Raw genomic sequence first — 19,914 nt, 5'->3', positions numbered from 1 at the left:
AGTTGCCACCCAGGTTGATAGGGTTGTTAAGAGGCGTATGGTGTGTTAGCTTTTATTGGTAGAGGGATTGAGTTTCGGAGCCATGAGGTCATGTTGCAGCTGTACAAAACTCTGGTGCGGCCGCATTTGGAGTATTGCGTGCAATTCTAGTCGCCGCATTATAGGAAGGATGTGGAAGCATTGGAAAGGGCACAGAAGAGATTTACCAGGATGTTGCCTGGTATGGAGGGAAGATCTTATGAGGGAAAGCTGTTTTCGTTAGAGAGAAGAAGGTTGAGAGGTGACTTAATTGAGGCATACAAGATGATCAGAGGATTAGATAGGGTGGACAGTGAGAGCCTTTTTCCTCGGATGGTGATGTCTAGCATGAGGAGACATAGCTTTAAATTGATGGGAGATAGATATAGGACAGATGTCAGAGGTAGGTTCTTTACTCAGAGAGTGGTAAGGGTGTGGAATGCCCTGCCTGCAACAGTAGTGGACTCGCCAACACTAAGGGCATTTAAATGGTCATTGGATAGGCATATGGACGATAAGGGAATAGTGTAGATGGGCTTCAGATTGGTTTCACAGATCGGCGCAACATCGAGGGCCGAAGGGCTTGTACTGCGCTGTAATGTTCTATTAGCGCCGGCACAGTCTGCGTGGCACCAGTCGGAGACCGCTCTACGCCCCGATTCGCCGCACGCATTGGGCCGAGTGGCCGCCGAGATCGGCTGAGTCCCACCGGCACCATTCACATGTGGTCCTACCCGGCGGGACCTCGGCATTCATCCTGCGGGGCGGCTCGGTGAGGGGGAAGGGGCGGTACGACCCCAGAGGGGGGGCCTCCACTGTGGCCGGGCGCACGATCGGGGCCTAACGATCGGCAGGCGGGCTTCTCCTAGTGGGGCAACTTGAGCGCATGTGCGAGTTTGCGCCGGTCGTAATGCGCATGCGCGAATTCGAGCCGGCTGCAGCTCGTTTGCGCAGACCCGCGGTGCCCGTTTGACACCGGTATCGGCAGCTGGAGCTGCGGGAGTCACTCCAGTGCCATGCTGGCCCCCTGTGAGGCGCAGGATCGCTGATCCTGGGGGCCTGTTGACGCCGTCGTAAAATGCGACGGCGTTTACGACAGCGTCAACACTTAGCCTCAGGATCAGAGAATCCTGCCCAGGAATTCTCCTCCGATAAGGCCTGTTTATGGTTTATTGAATGAGGAGTGTAATGATCAAGGGGCAGCAGTTTGGCTGGGAGGACGTTCGAGTGTGAGTGAAAGATGGCAGAGGGCTCTGGGTCTTTGTTGCCTGCCCGGTGGTCAACTGAGCAATTGATGGAGTTTCTGAATACCAAGTTCCAACAGCATAGGCCAGAGGCCTCAGAGAATCTGGCTAAGGTGGCACAGCTGATCAGCATGGCGATTGAGAGAGTGGAGCAAAGGCTGGAGGCCCAGCGCTTGGCGCTCCAGAAGATGAAGGGGCCTGTGGTGGATCATGAGTACTGGTTGGCCTTTTTGGAGGCAGAGATGGTGTTCGTGGCGGAGGGCCAGTAGTAGCTGAGGCAGGAGGTGGAGGACCTGGAGAATCACTCCAGGAGACAAAATCTCCTGACTGTGGAACTGCCTGAAGGGATTGAGGGAACGCAGGCCACAAAGTAAGTGGCAAATATGTGTGAGACATTGGTGGGGGAGGGGGCCTTTGACCGTCCTCCTGAGGTGGATCAAGGTGGAGGAGGCTGAAGGCGGGTGAGCAGCTGAGCACAATGACGGTGCAGTTACATTGTTTTCTGGACAAAGAGAAGATTATGTGTGTGGTGAATGTAATATATATGTATATATGATAATTCACACTGTCTTTGTAAGCGCAGTAGCGCTATCCTACCACTAGGGGGAGTAGTTCTGGGAATACTCAGGAACTTGTACTGGGCTCCACCCTTGGCTCTGCCCACGACTCCTCCCCCTAGTGCAGCTGTATAAATACCCTTGCCCAGAGTCAGCCTGAGTTCACTAAGAGTTCATCAACAGGTAACAGGCTGGCTCTGAAGTAAGTCGATTAAAGCCTAGATTCATATCGGAAACACGTGTCTAGTGAATTGATGGTTCCATCAATTTAATCGACTTAGGAACAGTAAAGATCGATTATGGAATTGGCCCTCAAGCCTGGAACTCGACCCGCAGGATGCAGAGGCTAAAGAAATCTTCTCCCACTGGATCCGGTGCTTCAAGGCCTACTTGGCAGAAGCGAGCACAGCCAAAACGACAGAGGATCAGAAGCTAAGTCTACTGCATGCGAGGGTGAGCCACAGAATCTCTACGCAACTAAACTCAGCCAGTTCATATACTGCGGCGCTAGCAGTTCTCGATAAAATTTATGTAAGGACTATTAATGAAGTTTACGCTCGCCATGTGTTCACGACTCGCCACCAGCGGCCTACAGAATCACTCGCCGAATTCCTAAGGGAACTCAATAATTTGTCCAATGACTGTAATTACCAAGCGGTTACTGTGGCTGAACACAGGGAACTTGCGGTACGCGATGTTTTTGTAGCGGGCCTCAGGTCTAACTATGTGCGCCAACGACTGCTGGAAAAGGGGGCCCAGGACTTAGAAACGACTGTGGAAGCTGCTACCATGATGGAGGTCTCCTTCCGCAGCCTTAACTCGTTCCCCGTGGACCCCGTGACCCAATCATGGGCCCCCGACCAGCGACTCTCCCAGGCCTGTGCTACGCGGCCGCCCAGCCACCATGCTGCCCCAGCCAGCCACTATGCTGCTCCAGCCAGCCACTATGCTGCTCCAGCCAGCCACGATGCTGCTCCAGCCAGCCACTACGCTGCTCCAGCCTGCCATTTCTGCAGCCAGAACCAGCACCCGTGGCAGCACTGCCCGGCCCGCAAATCGACCTGCAGCAGCTGCGGGCGAAAAGGCCATGACGCAAGAGTGTGCCTCGCTAAAATGGCCCCAGCTTCCAACTCCCCAGCGACTCGAAGTAATCGCTCCCCTCACTCTCAGGCTCGCGGGGCTGAAACGCTGCGGCCTATGCCCCGACTCCGACCCCTCCGGCCACGTGCGACTCATGGGGGCCGCCATCTTGGACGCCATCTTCCTCGCCGCTCGCCACGTGCGATCCACGGGCCCGATCGGCATCTCCGCGCTCGGACAACTCTGCGGAAGAATTCGAATTCGACTATGAACTCAGAGGGCAGTCATCACGGAGCCACTCCAGCACAGCTGATCGAGCCGCCGACTACCCGCAACTCAGCGCGGTCACCCTGGACCAATCACGACCAAAGAATCTACGAAACCCGATGGCAGAGGTCCATATCAACGGGTACAAAACGCCATGCCTCTTCGACTCCGGGAGCACTGAGAGCTTCATACATCCAGACCTGGTAAGACCCTGTTCGCTCCCCGTTTTCCCCGTGCAGCAAACTATCTCGCTCACTTCAGGCTCCCATTCGGTCCAGATCCAAGGACACTCACAATCCGAGGCGCTAGCTACTCGAAATTCAAACTCTACGTTTTGCCCGCACTCTGCGCGCCACTCTTATTAGGCCTAGACTTCCAATGTAACCTCAAGAGCCTCAGCTTCGGCGGGCCCCTGCCCCCACTCACGATCTGCAGCCTCGCTACGCTGCGAATCCCCCCCCCCCCCCCCCTCTCTTCGCCAATCTCACAAAGGACTGTAAACCCGTAGCCACTCGTAGCAGGCGGTATAGCCTGCAGGATAGGGTATTTGTCAGAGCAGAGGTCCGAAGGCTACTCAGTGAGGGGGTTATAGAGGCCAGCAATAGTCCCTGGAGAGCTCAGGTGGTGGTCGTTAAGACCGGGGAAAAATTCCGCATGGTTGTCGACTATAGTCAAACCATAAATAGATTTACGCTCCTCGACGCGTATTCCCTCCCCAGGATTGCAGACATGGTAAACCAGATCGCCCAGTACCGGCTCTTTTCCACGGTGGATCTGAAGTCTGCATACCACCCTCTCCCAATCCGCCCGGAGGACCGCCACTACACGGCATTCGAGGCCGATGGCCGCCTCTTCTATTTCCTCCGGGTCCCTTTCGGCGTCACTAATGGGGTCTCGGTGTTCCAACGAGCAATGGACCGAATGGTAGTCCAGTACGGGCTGCGGGCCACGTTTCCGTACTTGGACAATGTCACCATCTGCGGCTATGACCAGCAGGACCATGACACCGACCTCCTCTGTTTTCTCCAGACGGCACAGAAACTGAATCTCACGTACAACAAGGAGAAATGCGTTTTCCGCACAACCAGACTAGCCATCCTCAGCTACGTCGTGGAGAACGGAGTCCTGGGCCCAGACCCGGACCGTATGCGCCCCCTCTTAGAACTTCCCCTCCCCCATTGCCCCAAGGCCCTCAAACAGTGCTTGGGCTTCTTTTCCTACTACGCCCAGTGGGTCCCTCAATATGCGGACAAAGCCCGCCCACTCTTTAGGGCCACACGATTTCCCCTGTCAGCTGAGGCACGCCAGGCCTTCGGCATCAAGGAGGACATCGCCAAAGCGGTCATGCGGGCGGTGGATGAATCCATTCCATTTCAGGTAGAGAGCGACGCCTCAGAGGTAGCTCTTGCAGCCACGTTAAATCAGGCAGGGAGACCAGTTGCATTTTTCTCCCGTACCCTCTCCGCTTCAGAAGTCCAACATTCTTCAGTCGAGAAAGAAGCAAAAGCCATTGTGGAGGCTATCTGTCACTGGAGGCACTACCTCGCAGGTAGGAGGTTCATCCTCATCACCGACCAAAGATCGGTTGCCTTCATGTTCGACAACTCGCGAAGGGGCAAAATTAAAAACGACAAAATTCTGAGGTGGAGGATTGAACTCTCCACCTACAATTACGATATCAAATATCGACCCGGGAAGCTCAACGAGCCTCCGGATGCCCTATCCCGTGGGACATGCGCCAGCGCGCAGATCGACCGATTAAAAGTCATCCACAATGACCTCTGCCACCCGGTGGTCACCCGGCTCGCCCACTACATCAGGGCCCGAAACCTGCCTTTCTCCAACGAGGAGGTAAAAGCGGTCACCAGGGACTGCCCGATCTGTGCGGAGTGCAAACCGCACTTCTATAGACCAGACAGGGCCCACCTGGTCAAGGCTTCTAGGCCTTTTGAACGCCTCGTGATTGATTTCAAAGGGCCACGCCCCTCAACTAACAAGAACGTTTACTTTTTAAACGTCGTAGACGAGTTCTCCCATTTCCCATTCACTATCCCGTGCCCCGACATGACCTCCCACACAGTCATTAGGGCCCTGCATAGCATCTTCACCCTGTTTCATTTCCCCAGCTACGTACACAGCGACCGGGGTTCGTCCTTCATGAGCGACGAGCTGCGTCAGTACCTGCTCGACAGGGGCATTGCCTCGAGCAGGACTACCAGCTACAACCCCAGGGGGAACGGGCAGGTGGAGAGGGAGAACGCGACGGTCTGGAAGATCGTCCTACTGACCTTCCGGTCTAGAAAGCTCCAAGTCTCCCAGTGGCAGGAAGTCCTCCCAGACGCGCTCCACGCTATTAGGTCCCTTTTGTGCACGGCGACCAAGCAGACCCCTCATGAGAGGCTCTTCATTTTTTCCAGGGGCACTACTATGGGGGTCTCACTTCCGGCATGATTGAGGACGCCGGGCCCCGTACCTCTGAGGAAACACGTCAGGGCGCACAAAGCCGACCCCCTTGTTGAAAAGGTGCGCCTGCTCCATTCCAACCCCCAGTACGCATTTGTCGAGTTCCCTGACGGCCATCAGGACACAGTATCCCTCCGGGATCTGGCACCCGGAGAAGGACCTCTCACCCTACACCCCATGTTGCTGCCCCCACGCGCTCCCGAGCCCGCGAGCTCGCTCCACCAGTTCCGCGCACCCATGCCGGCCAGCCCCCAGCGCCCCCAGTCCCCGGTCGAACCAGGATAGTATGAAGCTCGGATACAACCCTCCTTGGAGTCCGCCATCGTACCCCAGCACACAACACCCATCTAGCCACCGCAAGAGGCTGCAACCCCGGTGCTCCGCAGATCACAACGGACAATGCGACCACCGGACAGACTGACGTTGTAGGCCACCACCCCCGCCGGACTTGATTTTTTTTTTCAGGGAGTGAATGTGGTGAATGTAATATATATGATAATTCACACTGTCTTTGTAAGCGCAGTAGCGTTATCCTACCACTAGGGGGAGTAGCTCTGGGAGTACTCAGGAACTTGTACTGGGCTCCACCCTTGGCTCCGCCCATGACTCCTCCCCCTAGTGCAGCTGTATAAATACCCTTGTCCAGAGTCAGCCTGAGTTCACTAAGAGTTCATCGATGGGTAACAGGCTGGCTCTGAAGTAAGTCGATTAAAGCCTAGATTCATATTGGAAACACGTGTCTGGTGAATTGATGGTTCCATCAATGTGGTCAGTAAAGGAGATGAGAGAATGAACCTGGGAAGGAACGTGGTGTGTATCTACCAGGACTTAAGTGCGGAGTTGGCCAAGCGGCGGGCAGGATTCAAAAGGATCAAGGCGGTCCTCTACAAGAAAGGTGTTGTTAGGGAACTGTGAGTGATGGGTGGTTGGGGGAAGGGAGGGATAGGTGGTTGTCTCGAGTGGGGGCCACCATGCTAGCAGGTAGGCTAGTTAATGGAATGAAGTGGGGGGATGATCCATGGAGGGTGTGGGGAAGGGGGTGAAGTGGATTAGTTTTCTTTTCCTTTGTTTGTGGGGGGGGGGGGGGGTGAGGGAAGGGAGATGCTGACATGGGTGGAGATCGGGTGGCGTGGTTGGTTAGGAAAGGTAATAGGATGATTTTTAAGTTTCCGTGGGCGGGTAAGACTCAGCGGGATAGGAGGGTGTTTTTGGAGAGTGATTGCCGGGGGCGGGTGTGTGCAGCTTAGCATTGGCGAAATTGCTAAATTAATATTGGTCGCAAACATTGCAATGGTTAGGAAATGGGTGATGGAGGAACGGTTGGGATGGGAGTAGATGGAGGCGGCCTTGTGTAAAGGGACCAGTTTGAGTGCACTATTGTTGGCACCCCATCCATTTTTGCCAGCTAGGTACTCCACAAGCCTATAGTGGAATTAATGTTGAGGGTGTGGACCCAGTGCCGGCAGCAGTTTAGAATGGAAGACATGTATGTACCTGTGGGTGCCGGTTTGGGACAATCATAGGTTTGTCCCGGCATGGTTGGATGTGAGGTTGTAGGTGTGGCGACAGGTGAGGATAGAATACTTTAGGGATGTATTTGTTGGAGGGACATTTGCAGACCTGGAGTAGCTGGAGGGGACATACCAGCTGCCAAAGGGGACTGGGATCAGGTATATGCCAGTTAGGTACTTCATGAGGAAGGAGGTGCCTTTGTTTCCGGCGTTGCCACCCTGGTGATGAAGGACAAACTCCTGTCTGAGGAGGAAATAGGGGAAGGCAAGGACTCGTGTGTGTATATATGGGGAGCTGTTGAAGAGAGGGCGCCCGGTGGAGGAGATTAGGCTATGTGGGAGGAGGAGCTGGTTCGGGCACTAGGGGCTGGTGTATAAAATGAGGATTTGTGCAGGGTTAATGCTTCCTAGTTGTGGGCTAGACCAGTGTTCTTCAAACTCGTGGGCGCGACGGGTCGCGGGCGGGTGTCGGGAGAGTCATAGAGCCGTCCTTCGCGGCGTTCCCGAACATGTTAAAAAAAATTCAGCCGCATTGCGCATGTGCGCACGATCATCGGCGCGATACGCAAAACTATGCGTATGCGCGCCGATGATCAGGCACGCATGCACAGTGCGGCCGCTATTTTTTTAAACGGTCACAGTTTTTTGTTTTAAGGGGCTGGTTTAGCTCACCAGGCTAAATCACTGGCTTTTAAAGCAGACCAAGCAGGCCAGCAGCACGGTTCGATTCCCATACCAGCCTCCCCGGACAGGCGCCGGAATGTGGCGACTAGGGGCTTTTCACAGTAACTTCATTGAAGCCTACTCGTGACAATAAGCGATTTTCATTTCAATTCATTTTTACAAGTTCATGGAGTTTTTATTCATTTTATTCATTTATTTTATTCATTTAATTTTTTTTTTCCATTTATTTTATTTTATATTTGAAAATACCTCCAATAAAATGTTTTACAAAAAAAAAGTCATATGGTATACTTACCTTTTATAACAGAGGCACAGAATATAAGAGCAGGTAAGTTATGATAGAGCTACATAAAATACTGGTTAGGCCATAGCTGAAGTGCTGTGTTCAGTTCTGGTTGCCATACTATCGGAAGGAAGTGAGTACAATAGAGAGGGTGCAGAGGAGATTCACCAGGAAGTTGCCTGGGCTGGAGAGTTTCAGCTGTCGAGAAGGATTGGAAAGGCTGGAGTTGTTTTCCTTTGAGCAGAGAAGGCTGATTGAGGTGTATAAAATTCTGAAGGGTAAAGATAGGCTGGATAGGGTGGAACAGTTCTCCTTAGCAGAGGAGCCAATAACCTGGGGGCATAGATTTAAGGTAATGGGCAGGGGATTTGAGGAAATACCTTTTCACCCCGAGGGCGTGGAAATCTGGAACTCACTGCCTGAAAGGGTAGTAGTGACGGGAAACCTCACAACATTTAAGAAGTATTTAGATGAGCACATGAAATGCCATAGCATATAAGGCTGCGGGCCAGCTTTGCTGGAAAATGGGATTCGAGTAGATAGGTGCTTGATGGCCGGCCCGCACCCGATGGTCCGCAGGGCCTTTTCCCCTGCTGTAAAAACACGATGACTATCAATCTCCAGGGCGCTGTTGTGTGATTCTGGGGGAAAAAATCATCAGGAATTTTTTTTTAAATGTCCTTACTTAACATAAAATGCCCAAGGTGGATTTTAAAAAGAGGCTGTTTGACAGTCAATCATGCTCCAATTGGTTATGACTCTTTACTGCTTTCCAACTGGCATAAAGGGCGTCACAAGAATCGATGTGTTGGTTGGAACTTGGAGTGAATCATGCGGTGGTACCTCCAGGAATTCGTATGAGCACAGCTGGCAACCCTAATAATTGGCCAAGGTTAAAACAAAATATGAAAGACCAATAAATGAGACTACATGAGTTGCCATTAGAGAGCTGGCACGAACATAATGGGCCAAACGGCCTAGATCGACCTGTGACCATTCAGCAATTGTATGACTCCTTGGTGTGTTTCGGTGTGACCTTCTAGCTCAAATTAAGCCAAGAGTCGTGGTGTGGCCATTCCAGCTTCATAATCTTATTTACACCCTTCTCTTGGTTGACAACTTTCCTGCCCTCATCCCAATGCTTATATTGTTTATGGTCTTATTTAGAAAAAAGAAGCTCTGCCTTTTAATTTGGGCCTTTAAATGATTTCAGTGGTTACCACTTTAAGGGTTGCGATGGTAACAGAGGGCGGGTCTTGATGGGGCATTCCCGTCACTCAACGAGAACGCGCCATCCTATTGGTCTGAACACGAACGCCAATCAAATGACGTCAGAGGCCTTCCGCTCCAACCTGCCGGAGCCGAGCGGTTGAAGAAATGCCGGTCGCCGACCACGGCCAGGCGGCCCCGAGTCTGTATGACAGCGAGTGCTCGCGGATAGGAGCAGCCAGCCACGTCAGGCCGGTAATGGCAGGCCCTTTCTTGTCTTCTGATACGCCGGGGCCGGAAAACGGCGGGGCAGCGGGAGCCCAACGCAAAGCAGTCAGCCGGGGGCAACGGGGCGCATGCGCACTGAGTGCAAGTGGGGAAATCCAGGAACCCCCATCCACTCTGCCCCTACCCCACCCCCCCCCCATCCACACTGCCCCGACCCCACCCCCCCCCCCATCCACTGCCCCTACCCCACCCCCCCCATCCACACTGCCCCATACCCACCCCCCCATCCACATCTGCCCCTACCCCACCCCCCCCCATCCACACTGCCCCATACCCCACCCCCCCATCCACACTGCCCCGACCCCACCCCCCCCATCCACACTGCCCCATCCCACCCCCCCATCCACACTGCCCCTACCCCACCCCCCCATCCACACTGCCCCTACCCCACCCCCCCATCCACACTGCCCCTACCCCACCCCCCCCATCCACACTGCCCCTACCCCACCCCCCCATCCACACTGCCCCTACCCCACCCCCCCATCCACACTGCCCCTACCCCACCCCCCATCCACCTGCCCCTACCCCACCCCCCCATCCACACTGCCCTATTCCCCAACCCCCCCATCACACTCTGCCCCTACCCACCCCCCATCCACACTGCCCTACCCCACCCCCCATCCACACTGCCCCTACCCCCCCCATCCACACTGCCCTACCCCACCCCCCATCCACACTGCCCCTACCCCACCCCCCATCCCACCTGCCCCTAACCCCACCCCCCATCCACACTGCCCCTACCACCCCCCATCCACATGCCCCTACCCCCCCATCCCACTGCCTACACTGCCCCTACCCCACCCCCATCCACACTGCCCCTAACCCACCCCCCATCCACACTGCCCCTACCCCCACCCCCACCCCATCCACACTGCCCCTACCCCACCCCCCCATCCACTCTGCCCCTACCCCCACCCCCCATCCACACTGCCCCTACCCCACCCCCCATCCACAATGCCCCTACCCCACCCCCCATCCACACTGCCCCTACCCCACCCCCCATCCACACTGCCCCTACCCCACCCCCCATCCACAATGCCCCTACCCCACCCCCCCATCCACACTGCCCCTACCCCACCCCCCATCCACAATGCCCCTACCCCACCCCCCATCCACAATGCCCCTACCCCACCCCCCCATCCACACTGCCCCTACCCCACCCCCCCATCCACACTGCCCCGACCCCACCACCCCCATCCACACTGCCCCTACCCCACCCCCCCATCCACACTGCCCCTACCCCACCCCCCATCCACACTGCCCCTACCCCACCCCCCATCCACACTGCCCCTACCCCCCCATCCACACTGCCCCTACCCCATCCCCCCATCCACACTGCCCCTACCCCACCCCCCCATCCACACTGCCCCTACCCCACCCCCCATCCACACTGCCCCTACCCCACCCCCCATCCACACTGCCCCTACCCCATCCCCCCATCCACACTGCCCCTACCCCATCCCCCCATCCACACTGCCCCTACCCCATCATCCCATCCACACTGCCCCTACCCCACCCCCCCCATCCACACTGCCCCTACCCCCCATCCACACTGCCCCTACCCCATCCACACTGCCCCTACCCCACCCCCCCATCCACACTGCCCCTACCCCACCCCCCCATCCACACTGCCCCTACCCCACCCCCCATCCACACTGCCCCTACCCCACCCCCCCCCATCCACACTGCCCCTACCCCCCATCCACACTGCCACTGCCCCCCCCCCCCCATCCACACTGCCCCTACCCCACCCCCCATCCACACTGCCCCTACCCCACCCCCCCATCCACACTGCCCCTACCCCACACCCCCACCCACTGCCCCTACCCCACCCCCCCATCCACACTGCCCCTCCCCCACCCCCCCATCCACTCTGCCCCTACCCCACCGCCCCATCCACAATGCCCCTACCCCCCCATCCACACTGCCCCTACCCCAACCCCCATCCACACTGCCCCTACCCCCCCCATCCACACTGCCCCTACCCCCCCCATCCACACTGCCCCTATCCCACCCCCCATCCACTCTGCCCCTACCCCCCCATCCACACTGCCCCTACCCCACCCCATCCACACTGCCCCTAGCCCCCATCCACACTGCCCCTACCCCACCCCCCCATCCACACTGCCCCTACCCCCCCATCCACACTGCCCCTACCCCCCCCCATCCACACTGCCCCTACCCCACCCCCATCCACACTGCCCCTCCCCCACCCCCCCATCCACACTGCCCCTACCCCCACCCCCCATCCACACTGCCCCTACCCCACCCCCCCATCCACACTGCTCCTACCCCACCCCCCATCCACACTGCCCCTACCCACCCCCCATCCACACTGCCCCTACCCCACCCCCCCATCCACACTGCCCCTACCCCACCCCCCCATCCACACTGCCCCTACCCCATCCCCCCCATCCACACTGCCCCTACCCACCCCCCCATCCACACTGCCCTACCCACCCCCCCATCCACACTGCCCTACCCCACCCCCCCCATCCACACTGCCCCTCCCCCCCCCCCCATCCACACTGCCCCTACCCCACCCCCCCCATCCACACTGCCCCTACCCCACCCCCCATCCACACTGCCCCTACCCCCCCCCCCATCCACACTGCCCCTACCCCCCCCCCCCATCCACACTGCCCCTACCCCCTACCCCCTACCCCATCACACTTGCCCCTACCCCACCCCCCCCATCCACACTGCCCCTACCCACCCCACCCACATGCCCTACCCATCCACACTGCCCCTACCCCACTCCCCTTCCACACTGCCCCTACCCCACCCCCCCATCCACACTGCCCCTCCCCCCCCCCCCATCCACACTGCCCCTACCCCCCATCCACACTGCCCCTACCCCACCCCACATCCACACTGCCTTAACCCCCACACACACTGCCCCCCCACCCCATCCACACTGCCCCTACCCCACCACCCCCATCCACATTGCCCCTACCCACTGCCCCCGCCCCCACTGCCCCTGCCCCCACTGCCCCGCCCCCAATCCGCACTGTCCCCGCCCCCTTCGCCCCTCCCTCTTTGGCCCTCCCCCTTCGAATCTCCTCCTTCGACCCTACCCCCCACACCGTCCCTCCCCCACCCCACCGCCGCTCCCCCACCCACACCGCCCCTCCCTCACCCAATGCGCGCAGGCCTTCCCCGCCCGTCCACCCTCCCAAAGCGGCAGGCCGTCCCCGCTCCACTCGCCCAGACCTCCCCCGCCCAACTCGCCCAGACCTCCCCCGCCCAACTCGCCCAGGCCCAACTCGCCCAGGCCCAACTCGTCCAGACCTCCCCCGTCCAGACCTCCCCCGTCCAGACCTCCCCCGTCCAGACCTCCCCCGTCCAGACCTCCCCCGTCCAGACCTCCCCCGTCCAGACCTCCCCGTCCAGACCTCCCCCGTCCAGACCTCCCCCGTCCAGACCTCCCCCGTCAGACCTCTCCCCGTCCAGACCTCCCCCGTCCAGACCTCCCCCGTCCAGACCTCCCCCGTCCAGACCTCCCCCGTCCAGACCTCCCCCGTCCAGACCTCCCCCGTCCAGACCTCCCCCGTCCAGACCTCCCCCGTCCAGACCTCCCCCGTCCAGACCTCCCCCGTCCAGACCTCCCCCGTCCAGACCTCCCCCGTCCAGACCTCCCCGCCCAACCCGCGCAGCCCTTCCCCGCCCCACCCACTATCCCAATCTGCACAGCCCTTCCCCGCCCGTCCTCCCCCCCCCCCCCAATCTGCACAGCCCTTCCCCGCCCGCCCACCACCCACCCACCCACCCACCCACCCAATCTGCACAGCCCTTCCCCGCCCGCCCACCACCCACCCACCCACCCAATCTGCACAGCCCTTCCCCGCCCGCCCACCCACCCACCCAATCTGCACAGCCCTTCCCCGCCCGCCCTACGAATCCATACAGCCCTTCCCCACCCACCCTCCCAACCCACACAGCTCTTCCCCGCCGAACCCTCTCAGTCCGCACAGCCTCTCCCCCCCCCCCCCTCCCCGATCCGCACAGCCCTTTGTCTGCCCTCCCGCCCCTTCCGAATCCACACAGCCTTTCCTCTGCCATTTTGCCCCCTCCCAACCTGCACAGCAGAGGCTCGTTTAGCATAGGGCTGATTAGCTGGATTTTGAAACAGACCAAGGCAGGCCAGCAGCACAGTTCAATTCACATATCAGCTTCCCCAAACAGGCGTTGGAATTTGATGACTAGGGGCTTTTCACAGTAACTTCATTTGAAGCCTACTTGTGACAATAAGCAATTTTCATTTCATTTCATCACCCGCAGTCAACACAGCCCTTCCCCCGCCTGCCCACTCACCCAATCCGCAGAGCCCTCTACTTACTCGCCCACACAGCCCTTGCCCACCCCCCAATCCGCCTGCCCACCCACCCAATCCGCAGAGCCCTCTACCTGCTCGCCCACACAGCCCTTCCTCACCTGCCCACCCACCCAATCCACAAGCCCTTGCTGCAAGGGTGGGGAATGAATTTGTTGTAACGCAATATAATGTGAAATGAAAGAATTGCAACAGTGCAGAAGGGGGCCGTTTGGCCCATTGATTCTGCACTGACTTTCTGAAAAAGCACCTTGCCTTGGCCCAATCCCCTGCCCTATCTCCCTAACACCACCTAACGTACACCAATCTGATTTTAAAAAGTGCTCGAGGCTGGTTGAAAGGCCTGATAAGTTTGGACAATATTAATTTTTATATTTACCATTGCTGATTGCTGTGTCCGCAATCTGCAGGCGTAATACTCAATAACATTTCCAAGTGCATGTTTGATAATGTCAGCAGATTTATTAGCCATTTTGAGTACAGCAAAATCCCACAGATTACAATATAATGCGTTTTTTCTTAAAGGTGCTAGTTGAGGATGAACTTTTGCTTTTATATTCTTTAATAGGCACGGCAAATGTACAATGCACCAAATGTTTCACTAATCGTTTTGAAATACCGCAGCCAGTCTGAGTGTGCACCTCCACTTGCTAGTTCAAAGGAACAAGTGCTGTGACTTAATAAAGTAAGGAGAGTGGTGTTCTTAAAATTTCTCCTCAAAATTTAGCCTTTAGTGGGGAAAGGTTCTTATCAGTCCAAACCCAGTTTTTGCTCAAGGCTCTAACGTGATTATTTACTGGTCAGCATACCCAGTGAGTATAGATAAACTGATTATGTGCCGTGGGAAGCAGTGCTCATTGATTAGAAAGTTTCACGGGCAGTATTGTAGCCTTTTCTCTGTTCTGTGCGTTTTATGAACAAGGATTTTGGACTGGTAGCACAGGATAGTGGAAATACCCCATAATGCTTTTTATTTTTACTTTTCATATACTTCCCTATAACATCACTGTCAGATCAAGCTGTTCCAGTACAGCTACAACACTTGCACATGCCCAGCTATGAAGAAAATTGTCCAGGTATGTCCTGTACACAAAAGGCAGGGCAAATTCAGCCTGGCCAAATATCATTCGTTCAGACTACTCTCGATCATCAGTAAAGTGACAGAACAGGTCATTAACAGTTCTATCAAGCGGCACTTACTCAGAAGTAACCTGCTCACTGATGCTCAGTTTGAGTTCGGCCAGGATCATTCAGCTTCCAACCTCATTGCAGCCTTGGTTTAAATATGGACAAAAGAGTTGAATGACAGAGCTGAAATGAGAGTGACTGTCATAGAATTTACAGTGCAGAAGGAGGCTACTCGGCCCATCGAGTCTGCATCGGCTCTTGGAAAGAGCACCCTACCCGAGGTCAACACCTCCACCTTATCCCCATAACCTAGTAACCCCACCCAACACTAAGGGCAATTTTGGACACTAAGGGCAATTTATCATGGCCAATCCACCAAACCTGCACATCTTTGGACTGTGGGAGGAAACCGGAGCACCCGGAGGAAACCCACGCACAAAAGGGGATGATGTGCAGACTCCGCACAGACAGTGACACAAGCCGGAATCGAACCTGGGACCCTGGAGCTGTGAAGCAATTGTGCTATCCACAATGCTACCATGCTGCCCCTTTTTTTTCTAAAAGAGTAATCCCCCCCCCCCCCCCCCCCCCCCCCCACAATCTTGTCCTTGACATCTAAGCAGCATTTGACTGGGTGTAGCTTCAAGAAACCCGAGCATAACTGGAATCAATGAGAATCAGGGGGAAAACCCTCTGGCTGGAGTTGTACCTAGCACAAAGAAATATGGTTATGGCGGTCGGAGATCAATCATGTCAGTTCAAGGGCGTCACTGCAGGAGTTCCTCGGGGTACTGTCCTCAGCCAGACCATCTCCAGCTGCTTTACCAATGACCTTCCTTCCATTATAAGGTCAGAATTGGGGATGTTCACTGACTACACAAATTTCAGCACCATTCGCGACGACTCAGTTACTGAAACAGTCCATGTCCAAATGCAGCGTGACCTGAACAATATCCAGCCTTGGTGAAACGTGGCACGTAACATTCATGCCACACAAGTGCCAGGCACTTTCCCACTTGCCCCCCCATGTCACTTGGTTTGCTGAGAGACCAAATATCTGCCCATCTCAGACTTGGGTACATTCAATGATGGGGTAAGGAATTCCAAAGATTCACAACTCTTATGAACAAAGTACTCCTCACCCCAGTCCAAAAATGAATGGCAACTTATTCTGAAACTATGTCCCTATGTTCTCGATTTCCCAACCAGGGAAAGCAACCGTCTACGCTGTCAACAGAATTGTGCATGTTTGAATAGATTAGCACTCAAGATCCAAAGAATGTCGATCCAAATTGACTCAGCCTCTCATCATATGACGACCATCTCATCCCAGGAACTAATCTCGTGAACCTTCGCTGTTTCTCCTTTTAAATATGGAGACCAAAACTGTGCACGGTATTCCAAGTGTGGTCTCACCAAAGCCCCGTTCCCTTGTAGCAAAACCTATTTATTGTACTCCAATTTCCTTGCAATAAAGGCCAACATGCTATTTCCTGCCAAAATGAATAAACTCTCACTTTACCACAATGTTACTCCATGTGTCACCTTGTTGTCCAATCTGCCCCAGCAGCCACGGACACACTCACCCATCGTCACAGCTTCCAAAGTCAGATCTGCTTTCTTGAAAGTGAACCCTCAGACGGCAACGGGCCCGAGTGGGGTCCCTGGTCGCGCACTCCGATCTTGCGCGGACTAGCTGTCGGATGTGTTTGTGGACAACTTCAACCTCTCCCTTCTCCGTTCAGAGGTCCCCACCTGCTTCAAGAACACCACCATCATACCAGGCAACATGCCTCAACGACTATCGTCTGGTGGCCTTGACAGCGATCATAATGAAGTGCTTGGAGAGGTTGGCCATGAGGCACGTCAACTCCATACTCCCAGAATGCTTTGATTCACTGCAATTTGCGTGCGACCACAACCGGTCCACAGCAGATGTCATCTCCCTGGCCCTACTCTCATCCTGGAGCATCTCAACAACAAGGACTTCTTCATCAGATTTCTATTTATTGACTACAGCTCCGTCTTCAACACTATAATCCCAGCCAAGCTCATATCAAAGCTCCAAAACCTAGGACTTGGCTCCTCACGCTGCAACTGGTTCCTCGCCGTTCTGACACACAAATCACAACTTCCTGACCCATAGACCACAATCAGTAGGAAGAAACAACAACACCTCCTCCACGATAGTCCTCAATACTGGGGCCCCGCAGGCTGCTTATTTAGCCCCCTACCATACTCCCTATACATACACGACTGCGTGGCTTAATTTGGTTCCAAGTCCATTTACAGGTTTGCTGATGACGCGATCGTCGTGGGTTGGATCCCGAACAACGAGTCAGAATACAGGAGGGAGATAGAAAACCTAGTGGAATGGTGCAATGACAGCAATCCCTCCCTCAATGTCAGCAAAACTAAAGAGCTGGTCATTGTCTTCAGGAAGCAAAGCATTGTACACACCCCTGTCAGCATCAATGGGGTGAAGGTGGTTGACAGCTTCAAATTCCTCGGTGTGCACATGACCAAAAATCTGTCCTGGTCCACCCACGTTGCCGCTACCACTAAGAAAGCACACCAGCGCCTATGCTTCCTCAGGAAACTAAGGAAAATCAGCATATCCACATTGACTCTCTTACCAACTTTTACAGGTGCATCATAGAAAGTATCCTGTCTGGCTGCATCATAGCCTGATATGGCAACTACTCGGCCCAAGACCATAAACTACAGAGAGACGTGAACACCGCCCAGTCCATCATGTGAACCTGCCTCCCATCCATTGACTCTGTCTACACCCCCCACTGCCTAAGGAAAGCGGGCAGCATAACCAAAAGCCCCTCCCAATCTATTGCTCACTCTTCCAACTTCTTCCATCAGGCAAGAGATTCAAAAGCCTAAGAACATGTACAAACAGATTCAAAAACAGCTTCTTCACCGCTGTTACCAGACTCCTAATCGACCCTCCTATGGATGGTCTGATCTCTTCACACATCTTCTCTACTGAGTAGTTCTACACTCCTGTATGCTTCTCCCGATGCCTGTGTCTATGTATTTACATTGTGCATTTTATGTTTGCCCTATTATGTATTTTCTTTTCATGTATGGAATGATCTGTTTGAGCTGCATGCAGAACAATACTTTTCACTGTACCTTGGTACATGTGACAATAAACCCATCCAATCCAATCTGTCTATATTTCTTTGCAGCCTCTGTGCCCTTCTGAAAGTTTACATTCCCCCATTCTAGGATGCAGTAAAATAGATATACTTTGCTTCTATGATGGAATTTGTGCTTCTATTTTATTGCAACAGACCCTAATTGAAAAGACAAACTTAAGAAAGCAAACTGACCCTCCCAGTTTCTAAGGAAACTAAAACGGATTGGAATTCAAAACTTCAGGGAAATTAGTTGAAACGGTATTAAAGGAGACAACGGTCAGAGCTCATGATAATGATCCCAGTCAGCGCAGTACGGGTAATAATAATGACTATCTTTATTAGTGTCATAAGTATGCTTACATTACACTGCAATGAAGTTACTGTGAAAATCCCCTCGTCGTCGCGCTTGGGTACTGAGGGAGAATTCAGAATGTCCAATTCACCTAACAAGCATGTCTTTCGGGACTTGTGGGAGGAAACCCATGCAGACAGGGGGAGAACGTGCAGACTCCGCTCAGACACTGACCCAAGTGGGAACTAAACCCGTGTCACTGGTGCTGTGAAGCAACAGTGCTAACCAGTGTGCTACCGTGCCACCGAAGATAGGGGCTAGATCCAGAAGCTGAGACTAGGCGAGCATGCAGTTGCTGCAGCTGTTTCCAATACTGCAGATCTATGCCATCCAGATTGTGGTAAGCAAAGATGAGGAAGTTCTGCAGATGTTTTGTCATTTTTGGTGAAAACCATGCCCATGGAACTTGGTATGCTGATGTTGGCAGGGGATCAGGCTGAATCTTAGAAAAAGAGTAGCTGAAATTCTTTGTGAAGAAGACACGAGTTTTGAAGGCCTTTGAACGAGATTGATGACATATTTGCTGAGTGGCCTGCTGAGCCTATTCATAAGATTTGTCCTAGTTGTTTCTCCCATTCAGCGTCAATTAGCCTAGTAATTCATGTTAACTTCGGTTGATTCTGGGTTTTAGGGAGTATGTGGTTTCCCAAGATCGTATTTAGTGTTTGCTTTGTCTGATTCTTGTATAGTTTAAAAACATATATTTTGCTTTACACTATGCAATTTTGTGGCTTTATTCTTTAAGTAAATAACTGGGACCTCCAAAACATTATTTTTTTAAAGTTGAGTCTCTTAAAAGAAATTATAACACTACAGTAATTTACTTCTCTTTGCTGGGCTTACACGCTTCATTCGTGCTTCACTGCAATAGTCACACCTGTTGAACCACAAGGTTGTTGGTTCAAACCCCAGTCCAGAGTTTAGAGCATGTAATGCAGGCTGGCATTGCATGCCTTTTCTGAAATGAGATGTTAAACTGAGGCAGAAGATTCTTCAGAGGTCTTCCAAGAAGAGTTTTCCCAGTGCCCTGATAATTTTTCTTCGCCCACAGTCAACACCACAGGAACAAAAGTTCTGGACATTGATCCCTTTGCATTCCATCCCACGTTTGTTGGGTCTGATTTTGTTAATACCTGGTTATTCCACATAACACGAGCCACTCCGACCCGCAAACAAAATGGAAAAATTGAGTATCTGTTACTGGAATTACTGATCCATAAAAATTGGGCAGTTTTTGATCGTTAAGACCCAATTGGTGAATTTACTAGGAGTGGCCAGCAGGTGGCTGAAAGGTAAACTCTGCTTTGGAATCGCTTGTACAGTATTTTGTTTCAAAACAGCA

General features: G+C 54.2%; 1 protein-coding gene across 1 annotated transcript in view; it reads left to right on the top strand.

The window, feature by feature from the left end:
• Positions 1–9,439: 9,439 nt before the first annotated feature.
• klhl36 (kelch-like family member 36) overlaps positions 9,440–19,914 on the top strand; it is a 44,851-nt gene continuing 34,376 nt past the window's right edge. The window contains exon 1 of the mRNA XM_038806314.1: positions 9,440–9,571. The gene's annotated coding sequence lies outside the window, so the exon portion shown is untranslated. The remainder of the gene's footprint in view (positions 9,572–19,914) is intronic.

Source organism: Scyliorhinus canicula, chromosome 9 (assembly GCF_902713615.1).
Source record: "Scyliorhinus canicula chromosome 9, sScyCan1.1, whole genome shotgun sequence".
NCBI classification, from domain to species: Eukaryota; Metazoa; Chordata; class Chondrichthyes; order Carcharhiniformes; family Scyliorhinidae; genus Scyliorhinus; species Scyliorhinus canicula.
This window is presented reverse-complemented; position numbering and strand designations above follow the sequence as displayed.